The sequence below is a fragment of the Tachysurus fulvidraco genome, chromosome 2 (genome assembly GCF_022655615.1).
Source record: "Tachysurus fulvidraco isolate hzauxx_2018 chromosome 2, HZAU_PFXX_2.0, whole genome shotgun sequence".
Classification (NCBI taxonomy): Eukaryota; Metazoa; Chordata; class Actinopteri; order Siluriformes; family Bagridae; genus Tachysurus; species Tachysurus fulvidraco.
Window position 1 is genome coordinate 25,888,711 of NC_062519.1, and position 9,713 is coordinate 25,898,423.

The window sequence follows — 9,713 nt, forward strand, 5'->3', positions numbered from 1 at the left end:
TAAGAGGAAGACAGCGGTGTGATAAGAACCAGACAGTGTTAAGTGCTCAGTCCCTGTCTTACTGAAACTGAGAGATTCTGTCTTCTATTTTTACTGCTTTACTACCCCAAAGAATTCACAGAATGCAGGATTTAGTATCAATCTAGGCTCCAAGGCATATCTTAACTCTGCCTGTTTAGTCTGATTAAAACACTAGGCCATTCCTCAGAAGTCAAAGTATGTCTGGTTTATAAGAATTTATATACAGCAGTAGTTTGATTTGTAAACTGTTAGTGTAGAAACATAATTACAGATGAGTCAAAGTTCAAATAGCTACAGAATCTTATCTCACTATCAGCATACTGTTCTTCTTATCCAATGAGTAAATACAAACACTAGTTTTCAAACATGGCCTCATGTCCTGTATGACCACATTCTTTCACACAGACACGACATCTTTCTGTAGGGAAAACCCAGAAGCACTGGGCAAAATATGGGTCAGTCAAATTTCAAGCCAGCTGACCACAATCCCTCAGCGTTGTACTTTCAGAGGCTGAGCTAATGTAGGAACACTGTGTCATGCTTCTTTGGGAACTTGTAAACTAATCAGAGACTTTTTATTTATTTATTTATTTATTTATTGAGTCCCAGAACAGCTAGCTTCCAGCAAGCATGATGTCAGTCAAGTTGGCCCTTTGCATGTCATTCACTGTAGGATGTATAATTTATCACTATCCGTGATGTAGTTGCTGTGGTTTGCTTGATGTACACAGTGGAACACTAGAAAGAAGGTGCATGTGAGTACATGCCTGAGCCAAGCTAAACACATGCAGCTGTCCCTCTCCTTCACCAGACTCTCCCCCTCCTCCTCTTTTTACTCCTGTGTTCCTCATTCCTGGAAGGAAGAGAGGGGGAAAAAAGTGTGATTGCGAAAGTGTTTCCTGGCGATATCCACAGCAGGAGCACATGTGTGTCTGGAATGTTGGGTGGAAGTGGAGAAATACTGAAGTGAATTTCACATGATATAAAACACACTTTTACAGCACACTTTTGAAAACAACCCAAATATGTAGCAAATGAGTCACTTTTTTTGGGTTAAAATGTGTAATAAGATGAAACCACATGAAATACATCAATCTATTTTAAGTGCTATTAATTATTAATTACACACTATGCGCTTCTGTTTGTGCCTGGTTTAATGTGGTCACTGGTTGCGCCCTTCTTCCGCAAGAGGAACTGGGAGAAATCCAAAGCAAACACCCGCCTGTAAACATGTAGAGACAAGATCTGCTCTAACAGAGCTTTTGTTCTGCGAAAAAAGAGAAGTAAAGAAACAACTCCATTCCTCTCTACTTATTCAACAAGATGGATATCTTAAAGCAGGTCTCTGAAGAGAGCAAATTAATCATTTTGCTCATCAATCAGTTAACCGTCTTAAACCAAATGAAGCTTTCCAAAGAAGCAGAGAATATTTGTGATTTTACAACATGTTAGACAAATAATTTTTATTTATTAGAAAGAAGGCCAACAGTCTAGTTAGGTGTTTGGTTTCAATAAACAGCCTGAATACTAAAGTAAAAACGTGTGATACCATCACGTAATGTATTGTGTTTGTGTGGAATGTTAAAACCCCTTCCCTTAAGTATGTCCTACACAATGTATGTATTATATATGAAAAATCTATTTTAAATGATCTTTTGAAAAATAAGTTGTCATTTTGTATGTAGCTTTGTTTTAATTCCTGTTAATTTTCACCACCCTCTAGCTAGTCCTTCCCTACCACACATCTATAGGCTCAGGGAGACTGAGGATGTAGTACATGATTAATCCCAGACACATGAATCCAACCTCTGCACAGTTTAAACTGCTGCTCATGCTGCATCAGTGTACAGCACAACACAGAAGAAAGTACTGTCTAACCTCTTCTGAATACATTAGCTCACAGATGCCGGGTAGTGGTTAGTGATGTTTTTATTGTCATTGTAAAGGATGTCTTTCCATTTATAGGGCATGGCCAATTTTGCTCTGTAAAATCCTGACCATTATGGCTGTTACATCATTAAGATTCTGAAGTTTGTGATATTATCGTTATTGATATTACCTATATTACATGGGGAAAACACTAACAAAATGAAGTACATAGCATTACATAACTCAGCTAGCCCAACACGTGGTCGGTTAAACATATCAAGAGAAAAAAAGCTATCTAAATTCAAATAAAATCTTTTGCATGCGATGCTAAGAGGACACCACAAGCATATAGTCTTATCAATTGTTTTTATTGAGGGATCAGACATGTCTTGCTACATGATTATATAGGACTTATTTTCCTTTGTTTGTATTAATACACTCCAGCAACTACTAACTAATCATTAAGCACACCATTTGTTTAACTGCCACATTTTAGGGTTGTCAATTAGGTAACCAAAATCAAACATTATTTAAGGTGTGAAAACATGAGAAACCTACAGGTAGTAAATGGAGCTATAAACCTAACCACCCCTATTCACCACCCCAAACACACATACACACACACAACAAAGACAACAGTGCAGTGATTCTTAAAAGAAAAAGAGTAAGACTGAGAGAAAAAGAAGGCGAGTGAGCCCTTGCTTTGGCCCCTCCATTCATTTCATGTGACCTCCGCTGGAGCACAGACAAACTGAACTCTTTGTTTGTCTTGGGAACTGGCAGAGGACAGGAGGAAGAGATGGGTGGGGGAGGGCAGAGGGACAGAGGAAGGTGGAGGGAGCCAGAGCAGAAAAGGGGATGGGTGTCAGGGTGGAGGGGTATCCTGGGAAAAATGCCAGCGTGGGATCAGTAGCAGGCTTCCTGAAACAGGAGTATGTGTAGGGGGAAGGGGTGGAGGGGTAACAGGCCACACGACAGCGGCTTGCACGAAGAACGGATACTCATGCCAAACACCCACATGTATTCACACACAGTCTAAACTATGTGATGAGTAAAAAATCCCCTCCAGGTTAAAAGGTGGGAGCAGATACCATGACTCATATGTTCACACTATTAAAACCTGGCATTTGCAATCACAATGGTTTCATAGTTGATGAGTGAGATTGTATGTGCATGTACACTCTTACAAGTCCAGACATGTTTAGTGAGAGTATGGCACAGAGCCAATGGACGAGACAGATGGTCCTTGAGGAACAAATAGCCGCTGCACTTTTCTCATATTCTGTTAAGACAGGAATAAACGGTGCTCCACAAGGAACTAGCTACATGCTGATCTGCTGAGAGGAGTAGCATTACATTCCAGAGGAGGGTCAGCCAGTTTGCTCTCTCGCTGTCTTTCTCTTTCACTCAGACAAACACACACACACACACACACACACACACAACACACACAGACAAGCCATTAATGCCATCCAGGTGGTCACAATGTTCAACAAAAAGGCCTAGTTTTTAGTAGTTCTAGTTTTTAGTAGTTCTGACCAGTGCAAATAAAGACAAAAATTCTAAATGGGTATTTAGGAAATGACCCTGTTTCCCTAAGCCCTAAATATCTAGATTACATGTGAAATCAGCTTATAGAGTAGCTTAGAAAACCTCAAATTCTACTTAACTGGAAAATAAGCAAGCACTGGTGATTACAACAAACAAAAGTCCCTAACGCTTTACCTCAGATCTTTACCTTCTCCAAACTTTTTCAAAGTCCACTTTAAAATCTGATAGTTCTACCGCATGAGGAATGTTTCAGTCAGTGGCTTTACCCACTGTTATTATGTGTGTTCTAATGCTGTCTCACGCAACAAAAAATACACCCCAGTGACACATCCAACCGTTGGCGCATGAGCTGCCGTCACTGTTTATCAAAGAGACTGAATTTCCAGCCACCAAGCTATTGGAATTACTGTGGATTTATGTAATAAGAAATATATTTAAAGAAACAGGACAGTCTAACATGCCTATTCACTTTAATATGTAATTCATGTTTAGATGTTTTTGAGTGACTAAAGGAGACTCATATGGTCGGAATTGCTGGTTTGACAGGAGAGCTGAGTGTTTTCATGCTGCCATGTTACTAGGAGACAAAACATGCCTTGCGCTGTGCTGCATAAATGGCCTAGTAACGTACAGCAGCTGCCACAACAAAAAACACGACGGCACTCAGCACACCACTACACGTCATGTAACCGGAGCTCACACGTTTCCATTCAGACTTCCATGAAAAGGAATTATGCCCTTCATAAAATCACATAATTTAAAAATGATCTGATATTAAGTGGCCTGGTTTATAAATGATGTGATGTAATCACATCAAGTCTTTTATACCTGGCACATATGCTATCCCACAACACAAAGGTGACATTGTATCACTGCAACGACATTTTAACACGTTTATATCAGCTTGAGTATATTATATACTACAGGGAGACAAGCCAGGTGGAAGTTATAGAGATAAAAGTGTTTGAATGTATTGCTCGGTAACTAAAGGTAGTTTTCCAAATCGATCAGCAATTTTGTATTTTGATGAGAAATGGAAAATTCAGAACTTCAAAAGATCCTTAATCTTCAACTATAAGTATGTTTAGTTTGTGTTCTGACTCACTACATTGCTTTGGCTTAAAGCATCTTTAAAATGAATGGGCCCTTTTTACTTTCAGTTTTTTGGTGACAAAAGCATTCTTCTCAGGTTAACTTTACTTTACTTTACTACAGCTACAAAAACAATGTGCACTTTGTGTGATTAGTGATTAATCATGCTCACAACAAACATTAGCTCTGACTTAACTACAAATACACCAAGCTAATGTTAGCAAAAGGAAACTATCAATGATTCAAATTTTACTTTAAAGGCTTTTCCACCTTTCCACAATTTGACCATTTTATGAAGCAATTAATGTATATACAGTATATACAAATCAGTAAACACATGGTAAGTAAGTTCCTATTTATCTTTTCATCATCAGGGCTATCATCTCTAATAGCTGAACTTCATGATACCACAGAGAATTGATATGCTTTATTCAGCATGGAATCCTGCAATGAATCCTTGAATATTCTCAACCATTCTAAACATATTTTAAGAGATTAAGGTGAAAACTATTTTCATTGAGATATTGACAAGGTTTTCTGTGCTAAACAGTTGGCTGAAAAGCTTGTAATAATGAAATAAGTTGTTTGTGTCTATGTACTTTTGTTTTTTGTGGAATGTATGATATTCTCATGAAAATGTCTTTGTTGGTATGTCCTTCTCTCGTCTAGCAGAAATGTGTCCTAATCTTATAACCACCATCTTTTCATACTGTTTACTAGAGAAAGCCAAGAACTGCACCACCCTGTTAACTGTCAGTGGACAACACAAACAGATACGGTCAGTTGATGTTTTTTCATGTCTGTCTGTGTTCAACTGTACTTTCTGTAGGCATTGTGCAATCCTTATGCTAATGCTAAGTCAGGCTTTCACTTAACCCACGTGTTTGGGTTTCCCCACAGAGTTTCCTAATGTGTCAAGAGAAGATTCATTAAATTATGGTCTGCCCACCTTCCTGATGGTGACACCAGCCATTTGGTCCAGACACCTGTCAGTTGTCAGGTGCCTTTTTTCTTTAGCTTGTTAACCAATTTTCTTCCAAGTCAGACATATTTTATTCCAACCTGCTAGATGATTGTATCTTTCAGTCAGAGTGAATGCCCACAATTGGCTTCGATTTAATCAGTGGTTTGGTTTATACCTGATTACACACCAAACCAACAAATACTTAAGGAACCTTAAGGATTTTTATATGAAGTATAGGATTAAAGTAAAGCAGAAAAACTGAGGAAAGGAAAGAATCCTTCAAGTTTGGGATCAGGATTAAAGAGATTCACTTCTAGTAGTGTTAATTTTGCATCCACCTCCCAGCAATTAACTTTAACCCTGTAAATCAACCAGTTTTGCTCACAGCTATTTTTTACAATTCTATAACTTTATTATTATCTACCATTCTGCCACACGTCTTTTATAATTCACTTTGAACAACAAGTGAAAAAGATGTAGAAAATCTGAAGTGAAATTAATGCATCGATATTGCCCATGCTTACATCCATGGAACAAACCGTCAAGACTGTGACTATTTAAAAAGGGAGAAGAACCTCAATTTTCCTGTCCTGAGTTCCTGTTTCAGTGGAAATTACGCCAACACATCAAATAATGTTGTGTGTTTCAAGACACTTCACAGGGACTTTAAACCTGCACATAATTAGTAGCTCCCTAGACCACCCATTGTGTTCTGTAAAGGAGATGGCTAGAAAAACTGATCTCAGAACAGAGACAGATGAACCAAAATATACATCAGCTCACTGAATGATCAGCAAAGTCTGGACAGCACACAGAACTACTAGACAGTAGACGGTAAATGTGTGACAAATTGGCAAAGGTGGGAACTAGGTGGTGAATTAGGCAGCTTCTGTGTGTCTGTGTCTGTGTGTGTGTGTGTGGGGGGGGGTGCTTAGCTAAGGAAACAAAGACCAGAGAGGGAGATCAAAGGGACACAGGAGCTTGCAGCGGGGTGGAGGGGGTGGTGGAGGTTGACAGATGCTCTCCCAGTGTGACTTCAGTGAATCTGTGGCAGTAGTGTGGGGGAGGAGGAGTGCAGCCATGTTTGACATCAGCAGCAAATCTCACTATAGCACTTATGAGATTGTTTGTTTATGTTGGCGTCCATGCACGTGTAGACAGGTGAGGTGATGGAAATGAGGGTGGCTGAAGTGTGCTCATTCATGATTGTGTGGGAGTTTGTGTGAGATAGCAGAGAGGAAAGGGTGGGACTCTCCTACTCCTTTATGTCCACAGTCAGCCTAGATATAGATGGAATTTTAGGTGTCATAATTTTTTTAACAAAGAGATATTGTGGTGGGGGTTTGGGGTGAAAGGGGAAATCAGATAGACATACACACGTGGCCATGAGCATCCTTTCACACACAGATTTTTGTACAGGAATTCTACATTAATTAAAGGGAGAAGTGTGAACTCCAGATAAAGATAGATCAGAATTCTGAGAACATAACTCCTCTATTTTGATTTATCAATTGGTTTCAATTCCCAGGGTAATATTATTCTGTCATGTGTGAACAAAAGCTGATACTTTGAAAGATGACAGTGACACTCAAAATGATACAAGGGAAAGTCTTCAGTCAACTCAGAACATAGGAATTTTTTTAAACTTCATTAGATGAATTGCACTCAACCCAGTATGCGACATTTTGTGTCAAACAGAATACCCCAGGACAAACACAGAATACCTCAGGACATTGTTTAAATCCAGCAAGATTGACAGAAGAACAGGACAGACATTGGTAAAGGAAATGTCACCAATAATGTCCATTTGAGTGTAAACGCTATAATACTGTGACAGGAACGGATGTCCTTCTAACCAATCTCTGGCCAATATGTAGCCGTTTTATATATATATAAAATATAAAACTAATAAATATAGCTAGCAGTTTTGGTAATGTTTAGCTATGTCCGTGCTAGCCATTCTGTGTTAACTCCAGCTTATTTATTACCATGTTTCATCTAATAATTATTTTTATAATGTTGTAGCTAATTTTTTCACTTATGTTTAGTCATAAGTGACAAGCCCTCTGAGTATAATGTTAGTCAGCTAGCTATATTTAAGGTATCTTATGGTGCTCTAGATACCTAGCTATTCATACTACTAGCTGACCTACTGTAGCTGATGTACTCCAACTGTAATGCCTCTCAAAATGACACCGGTTTAGTCAATTCCTGTTTTGAAAACAAGCTATATTTACCTAGCTAATTATGTTTAGCTGCTCCACTCATGTCCCCTTGGTGAAACACTAGCCAACTACATATGTTTAATAGCCAACTACATATGTTTAATACCGTTCATTAAGCAATCAATCTAAAAACAAGAACAACAGTGAAAACATTCAAGTCTGAAGGGTTTTTTCATCAAGAATCCCCACATTTTACAAGTCGATCCATGATGTTTTTTTAAGCTATTGCTAGCTGTATACAAGCATTTCATAGGTAACTTGTGTCTTTACCTGATAAGAGCTGTGCATAATTGTGCTACCGTGTGACCTCTGTGTAACAAGGGGCAATCAGAAAAACAGAGAGAGAGAGAGAGAGAGAGAGAGAGAGAGAGAGAGAGAGAGAGAGAGAGAGAGAGAGAGAGAGAGAGAGATGGAAGGAGACAGAAAACAGCAGAACTTTTCCCCTCCTATGTCTGCCTTTGTATTGCTGCTATAACTGTAATCTTTCACTTCCTGAGAACATTACTCACCATTCTCACACACACACACACACACACACACACACACACACACACACACACACACACACACACACACACACACACACACACACACACACACACACACACACAGCTCTAGCACTCAGCTCTTTTCAACATCAGCCTCCCCCCACCCCCCAGCCCACATGCTCCATTTTTTTCTCTTTATGATTACACTGTCATGTTTTCTTATTCCCTCTATGTCTTCATCCCTTCATCCTTCTCTGTCTCAGCCTCCACTGTCGTCTTTTCCCCTTTGATGCCTTCGTGCTTTAACTCTACCTTTCTCTGTAATTATCGTTCATTCTCTTCCTCGCCCTTCCGTCTCCGTCTCCATCTGAGTGCGTGGAGATCAAAAGCAAGCCGTGAGAGCACTGTGCCCTGTATTAGCTACAACTGAAATTATATAACCACGCACATAGTGTGTGTGTGTGTGTGTGTGTGTGTGTGTGTGTGTGTGTGTGTGTGTGTGTGGGTGTGGGTGTGTCAGAGGTATTGTAATTCTAAATGTCATGAACAGCTGAGTATGTTTATCCTGATCTCATCTGTTTGTGTGTATGTGTGTGTCTTGTATGACTGTTACTATTTATGTATGCAGCAAAGTAGTAAGCCAATCCAGTATGAGGGTAGGAAACCAAGGGCATTTTAAAGTCACAACTGTATGTTTTGTGTGTGTGTGTGTGTGTGTGTGTGTGTGTGTGTGTGTGTGTGTGTGTGTGTGTGTGTGTGTGTGTGTGTGTGTGTGTGTGTGTGTGTGTGTGTGTGTGAGTGTGTGTGTGTGTGTGAGTGTGTGTGTGAGTGTGTGTGTGTGTGTGTGTGTGTGAGAGAGAGAGGGCAGTTCAGAACAAGGGATAAAATGACAGAAATTGTGAATTCTCTTCAGTTTATTAACTGAAGCGCAATTGAGACAAAATCAAAATAAGTAGCAGCTTTTTAATGAAGAGCAGTTACATGTTCTGACAAAGTCAATACTCATAGTTTGAATTTCATAACAGGCTTAAAATCAAGACCCAAGCTCACACACAACCAAACAACTTATATACCCTTCAAAGGAGTGTTATGAACATTAGTCATGAATCACTCTGTGATACAATCTTATCAGTCTTATCATTTACATTAAAGTCAACAACAGATGATGATGAATTGGTGATGTAATAGGTCATAGTATCATGTAAAGGTCTGAACAGTACGGTTCTTTTCCACTATAACAGTGACTAAGCAGTGTGATAAGGAAGTACCTGTTTGCATAAAACATTCTGATAAGGAAGTGCTCAGTTTGTTGTCAAGGCAACATGTGGAAAGAAAAAAAATCTAATAGTGCTCTGGAGATTCAGGTGTTCAACAGGTTCAGTGAGAGTGATGCATCACAAGCTCAGAGCCAGGAAATCTCTCACTAATGCGGTTCAACTTGTCAAGCAAGGGTCTGGCCTCCACACCTACCATGACACTTCACACAGTCATATTTAAATATCA

The 9,713-nt window shown here is 39.3% G+C and overlaps 1 long non-coding RNA gene across 1 annotated transcript; it reads right to left on the reverse strand.

The window, feature by feature from the left end:
- Window positions 1–479: 479 nt before the first annotated feature.
- Window positions 480–8,616, reverse strand: LOC125140752. Its single transcript, XR_007139997.1, has 3 exons — window positions 8,523–8,616; window positions 1,151–1,243; window positions 480–874 (listed from the first exon to the last, which is right to left on the reverse strand). It is a non-coding gene; the product is annotated as an uncharacterized LOC125140752 (long non-coding RNA).
- Window positions 8,617–9,713: the final 1,097 nt, after the last annotated feature.